General features: G+C 49.5%; 1 pseudogene; it reads left to right on the forward strand.

Annotated features, from left to right (window-relative positions):
* The first annotated feature begins 946 nt into the window (after positions 1-946).
* On the forward strand, positions 947-6,017 carry LOC130486868 (pecanex-like protein 4; annotated as a pseudogene).
* Positions 6,018-6,955: the final 938 nt, after the last annotated feature.

Consider the following 6,955-nt stretch of genomic DNA (forward strand, 5'->3'; position numbering starts at 1 on the left):
CTGATTTGATTACTCTTTGCATATGCTGGTTTTTAAAGGGGTTGGAAGACTTGGGATATTACTGTCGGAGCAGGGAGCAGCACTCTTCTGTTGGCACTCAGAGGCCTTCGCAAATGGGGAGAAGAGGGCTGCCTGTGATCCAGAATTGATTGATTAAGCAAATGGTCACCCCTGTGTTTGCCCAACCATTACTTCCCATAAACAAGAGTCCGCGATAGCAGGTGAGGAATTTCTTTGTTATATTCCAAACATTTCCATACTGCTGAAGCTGGAAGGTGAGAGATTCAAAAGAGATAAAAGGAAGTCTTTCTTCACACAACGCAGAGTTTAGTGGTGGAACTCCCTGCCCCAGGATGTGGTGATAGCTGCCAACTTGGAAGGCTTTCAGAGGGGAGTGGACATGTTCATGGAGGAGAAGGCTATCCATTGCTACTAGTCCAAATGGATACTAGTCATGAAGCATCCCTATTCTCTCCATGATCCGAGGAGCAGGCCTATTATACCAGGTGCTGTAGAACACAGGCAGGATGGTGCTGCTGCAGTCGTCATGTTTGTGGGCTTCCTAGAGGCACCTGGTTGGCTCCTGTGTGAACAGACTGCTGGACTTGATGGGCCTGGGTCTGATCCAGCAGGGCCTTTTCTGATTTTCTTAAGATATGACTTCTCAGGCTAAAGGCAGGAGGGGTGCATACTCCTAAAATTAATTTTAGGATGGGCTTATGGCACTTAGCTTTAAGCGATGTTTATCGGGTGGCGATGTGTGAAGTCCCACGTGGAAACTCGAAGACAGGCTGCAGCTTAGAATGGGGTCCAGTTTCCTACTGTTCAAGCAACAATGTTTTATTGGAAACGTTCAAACTGGCATGCTGCCATAATGTCCCTCCTTTACTTCTCTTGCTGTCATTACAGAGAGGACGAGATCCGTCTGAAATCTGAGCAGACGAGAATGGCGCCCGACATGCCTCTGATGGGCTACCACAAAAGAGCCTTCGTCTTGAGGCGGCTGGCACAGACTTTTTTGGGCGGCCCCCGCTTGATGTTGGGGCAGAGCGCGCCCTCGTATGTCTTTGTGCATCAGATTCTTCTCTTCCTGGTGCCTGGGCGCTGGGGGGAGTGGGCACTCTTCTCTCTCAATTGGGTGTTCTGGAAGACTTCAAGACAGCCCTGCTTTCTGGAGCGCTCATGCTCTCTGCCGCCACTGTTATCCAGGGGATATCTTTGGTGGCGAGACGGAGGAGGGCCTCAGGGCAATGAGTGCCGAAGCACAATCCCCTGATGGACAAAGAAGTGTGGGAGTTTTCGAGCTGCCTGGGCTCAGAAACGTTCCTCATTCCAGGGAAGAAGCAGGTCATCCTCAACATCGTCGGTCACTCTATCCTCTCTGCGGTGCTGTGCAGTTCGGCGACTTGCTTCCTGCTACCAAACAGGCTCAATTCCCTGTACCATGATAACATCGGTGCTTTGGTGGCCGTCTTTGTGTTGGGGTGGCTGACGGTTTGCATGGCGGAGTACGCCTTGTCAACACCCTACCAGAGACTGCTGCCTTTCAAGCATTGGACGACAATGAAATTACGCCTCTGTTGAGACCATCCTATGTTTTCCTCTTCGTCGCAGTGGATCTCGCTGACAGGTAAAATGGTGACGCTTTTTATTATACTGGTGTTTTATATACATCATGCAAACACATTCTGCTCCAGTTTAACATATCTCAGGGGGTCAAAGACCATGAACAACTATCTCTCATGACATTGCATGTCTCAATGAGTCCGGGGAATTATAAATACTTATCCATAAATTGAGCAACTCAACATTCCATTAGGCAGTGAGAAAAACGGACAATATGGCATGATAGGACACAATAAAACAACAGTTCTTTAATAATTCCCACTCTTCTCACCTCAGACATCACGATGTATGAGCATTCCTGTAACTTGTCTTTCATTAAGAAAATCAAAACAACCCTTTGGTTACAGAAATGGTACCCTTGTCTCTTTCCATCCAGGTTCACTGCTGACATACCTGACCTAAGGCTGGCAAACCAGATTTTGCATGTCGTGTTTCTGGTTTTGCCTCTCCTATGGAAGCTGGGGGTTCTGCCCCCTCTGGATGCACTTTTCCTCTGGGGAATGGAGCAGCTGCTGGAGATCGGTCTCGGAGGTTCACCCATGTCCAGCGACATAAGGTAACTTCTTATAGCTTGGGGGTCCCAGGATGGGTGGGTGCGTAAAGCCAGGTTGTAGCCTTTGAGCTGCATGTAGGCCTTCCTGGGTGGGGTTTTTTTGTGGGGGTATTTTGTTTGCTTATTTTTGGAGCCCTCCAAATAGTTCGGAGCCCCGTGGTGCAGAGTGGTAAGCTGCAGGACTGCAGTCCAAGCTCTGTTCACAAGCTGAGTTCGATCCTGACGGAAGTTGGTTTCAGGCAGCTGGCTCAAGGTTGGCTCAGCCTTCCATCCTTGCGGGGGGTAAAGGGGAGATGACTGTGGAAGCCACTGGCAAACCACCCCATAAACACAGTCTGCCTAGTAAGCGTCGGGATGTGACGTCAGCCCATGGGTCAGAAATGACCCGGTGCTTGCACAAGGAACCTTTACCTTTTACAAAACGTTTGCAAAACTTCATAAAACCAAGCCCTGTTGGATCAGTATTTGAGGAGAGGGAGAAACAGTTCCACCTGTCCACTCGCTACCCATGCATAATTTCATAAGCCTCTATCATGTCCCCCCTCAGTCCTTTCATTTCCACACTGGACAGGCCCAAACTCTTCAGTATTTCCCCATGAGAAAGGGGCTTCCTCCCTGGGTTAATCTTCTTGGATGCCTTCTTCTGTACTGTAGTTTGATCATAGGTTGTATATTTTATATTTAATGCTGGCCTTTGGCTGTAATAAAGAAAATAAGGAAATGTTCTTGGATACATCCATCTGTACTTTTCCCAGCTCTGCCACCTCTGTTTTGAGATACGGTGTCAAGAACGGCACACAGTATTCCAATGGAGGTGGCAACATAGATTGATACAGGGACATTACAATAGTGGTTGTTTTATTTTCAACCCCTTTCCAAATAATCCGTGGCATAGAGTTTGCCTTTTTCACAGGGTCAACGTTTTCATTGAGCAGTCCACTATGACCCCCGGGGTGTCTTTCCCTCTCCATCTCAGCAAGTTGAGACCCCGTTCGCCTCTACTTGACTTGGTTGGGATCAGTGCGCGTCACATCTCACGTCTCTGCCCTGGAACTTCATCTGCCGTCTCGTTGCTCCTTGACGCAATCTGTGGAGATCCTCCTGGAGCTCTTCACGGTCATCCCTAGTTTTCACCTCCCGGAGGAATTTGGTGTGATAGGCAAACTTGGCTGCTACGCTGCTCGCCTCCAGTTCCAGATCATGGCGGAACAAATGAAATAGCACCGGCCCCAGTACCGATTCTTGTGGGACCCTGCTGCTCATTTCCCTCCGTTGCGGGAACTGTTCATTTATTCCAACCCTTTGCGCCCGTCGTCTAACCAGTTTTTTAATCCATGCCAGGTCCTGCCCTCTTCATAGCGTGTAGGACACTTAGACACCTTTGGAAGTTCTTGGGCATGGCGCCTGCCCCAGCCTTATTAAACCACCGACACTTACATTGTACCCCCGGGAGGCCATGATGCCATCATAATCTATGCCATAGGGAGACCGTCTTGCCACAGCTGGGGAGGGCGTGTTGTCAGAGATGTTCACACTCTGGTCTGTTTGTGGTGGGAGGGAAGGGGGTGAAATAGGCCCAGTCCTCCATGCAAGTGGCATGGAACTTATTTTTCTCCAAGCGATTCCCATTTTTCTTTCTTGTCTCTCTCTTTCTCTCCCCCCACCCCTTTCAGGTTGCTGGGAATGGTTCTCCTCTCCGTGGGAACAGCTGTTACGGCATATTTCATCCCCAGCTCTCTCGGCTTAGTCGTCTTCATGACGGGATGCGGATTTGCCCTGAGCCTCGACCTCACTCAGATTGGGTTTGCCATCAAGGACCTTGTGACCAGCTCTTTTGCTATTAAGCAGTTTAAGGATCTGACTGCGTGGTGTTGCCGACTGTTTCGGTGGAGGGAGATCCTTTTTCATTTGAGCGTCTTCCTTTTGGCTCTCGTAGAAGCCGGCCTATTGCACAATGCGCAGGGAGATCAGGCGTTCTCTACAACAAGCCTGCAGGCCGTGATGAGCTACGTCCTGATGGGGCTGCTCCTGGGCACGTGGGTTCTCCAGGAGATTCAGGCCGTCTACGTCTTTGGAATCATCCGGAATCCATTTTATCCAACTGATATCACCATTCTGAATCGGTTTGCAGAGAAGAACAAAGGGCTCTCGAGAATCGGGGCTTTCAGGAAGATGTTAACAGGCTCAAAAAGGTTAGGGACATCTGCTCTAGCTCCAGTGATACCACGAAGAAGGTTTGCCCATCATCACCTTGATGTTCACGCGGCAGTAAGCGTAGCCTCTCTCCAGGACATGGATCCACGCCTGTCTGTCCTGAAACCGACACAGGTATTGCGATCCAGGTAAACACAGGCCTTGGGAAAGGAAGGAAAGTGCATTAATGGTCGGTGCAGCATTTTGTCAAAACCGAAATTGACGCGACGGGCACTATCCTGCTACTACTGATGAGAATTAGGGGAGTCCAGCGATGCCACAAGGAACACACCTGACACGAGGGCAGACAAGCGCAGGGTGACTATTCATAGCTCACGAAAATATATACTGGAAACTAGGGAATGGAAATTTCGGGAAGATATCGGGGAAGGTTGAAGGATGGGGGTGTGGACTTTCTGCAAAGAAGGTGGCTAGGTGGGAAAGGGGGTCTCGATATGCATTTTTCAGAATTGCTTCAGAGCAACAGTATTATGAGCTTCTGGAAAGACTTTCTGCTTAGAATTTCAACTGTGGGACCTTTCCCCCTCCTAACAACAATAAGGTCTTATTCGTAAGGGCACTATTTCGGAACAGTTCCCATCACTAGGCAGAAAGACGTCAGAATGGACCGATAGACCTCCACAGGGCAGGATTGTTGTGTTCAGGGCAAATGACCAAGAAGGGAGAATTTTGGCTGGCGCAGCTTCTCCAATCCTTGGATTCAGGATAGGGGAAAGTTGCGGCCTTCTGAGATTCTCTCCCAAACAACTATGCTCTTAAGAATATAACAATCCCTTTACTGAACTGAATGTGTTTTTTCAACATCAGGGCACCCGAAGTGGGCAGGTTTTCAGGGTGTTTGGGCACTGACCAGACCCAAACCAGGCTTCAGCAAGACGGGGGCACATTTGCCCCATTTTACCAGCCTAGCAAGTATTAACGTTTTCTTTCCAGATGCACTGGAGGAGGATGAAGTATGTCAGCGAATGCTGGTTGGCTGCATATCACTCCTTAAGAAATCCCCAGTCACACCCAAATATTACCAGTCGGCAAAGTGAAACTTTAGCGCTTCAGAATAAGGTCAAGCACGACCTGAAAAGCAAGCCATTCTATTAGTTAAAACACACACACACACACACACACACACTAAAACAACCTTTTCTATCATGCCAAGCTAAAAGAATATATTTGTTTGCTAAAGTTTTAGCAAAAAAAAAAAAATTGTGCTTAGGGTTGCCAACTTCCAGGTACTAGCTGGAGATCTCCTGCTATTTCAAGTGATCTCCAGCCCGATAGAGATCAGTCCACCTGGAGAAAATGGCTGCTTTAGCAATTGGACTCTATGATATTGAAGTCCCTCCCTTCCCCAAACCCCACCCTCCTCAGGCTCCGCCCCCCACATTTTCCAGGTATTTCTAAGCTCGGAGCTGGCAACCCTACACGTCCCAGAGGTGATCACAACTAGGGGCAGCTCATGCTGAAGCCAGGGAATAAACCTCTGCACCTACAGAAGCTTCCGACTGCCTGCAGTGATCTGCTGAACCCCTTAACGCTGCTACAGTCAGCTGGAGGCTGCAGGACACTGGCAGGGGCCAGTCGGGAGACCTTCACCTACAACAGGACCTGCACACTGGCCAAGATCTAGAGAAAGGGGGAGTGAATCGCTGAACTTAACACATCCTGGAAACAACGAAGCTCAGTGTCCGGGGCCACAGGTCAGTCACCCACACCCCCATCCATCGCATGATTGGTTTCACTGTATGCTTCAGGGCGCATGACTGCTACTTTTCAAAGACACCAGGGGGGGCACCTTACAGATGCTCGTCACTTGACTTACCCAGGCTACCAGATGCGAAAGCGGTCTGCAATGCTGCTGTTAAGCTGGGAACCATCTGCTGGTAATATGCCGTGTCAGGACACACAAAGGCGTTCTTGCCCACCGGTCCTGGCCAGCTTCGGACAGGCCTGGGAAAACCGATAAGAAAGATGGGGAGGCTGAAAAGGGGCAGCAAGGGGGAAGACAGCAGGGCAGAGAGCGCTATGAGGAGGAGGAGAATTGGGAAGAAGGCAACGTTGAGGGTGATCAGGGGCAAGGAGGACTTCCCCAACATCAAGCGGGGGCCGCCCAAAAAAGTCTGTGCCAGCCGCCTCAAGACGAAGGCTCTTTTGTGGTAGCCCATCAGAGGCATGTCGGGCGCCATTCTCGTCTGCTCAAATTTCAGACGGATCTCGTCCTCTCTGTAATGACAGCAAGAGTAGAGGAGGGACATTACGGCATCATGCCAGTTTGAACGTTTCCAATAAAACATTGTTGCTTGAACAGCAGGAAACTGGACTCCATTCTAAGCTGCAGCCTGTCGTCGAGGTCTCTATGAACACACACAGTTTCCACGTGGGACTTCACACATCACCACCCGATAAACATCGCTTAAAGCTAAGTGCCATAAGCCCATCCTAAAATTAATTTTAGGAGTATGCATCCCTCCTGCCTTGAGCCTGAAAAGACACGTCATAAGAAAATCAGAAAAGGCCCTGCTGGATCAGACCCAGGCCCATCAAGTCCAGCAGTCTGTTCACACAGGG

Source organism: Euleptes europaea, chromosome 14, assembly GCF_029931775.1.
Source record: "Euleptes europaea isolate rEulEur1 chromosome 14, rEulEur1.hap1, whole genome shotgun sequence".
NCBI lineage: Eukaryota > Metazoa > Chordata > Lepidosauria > Squamata > Sphaerodactylidae > Euleptes > Euleptes europaea.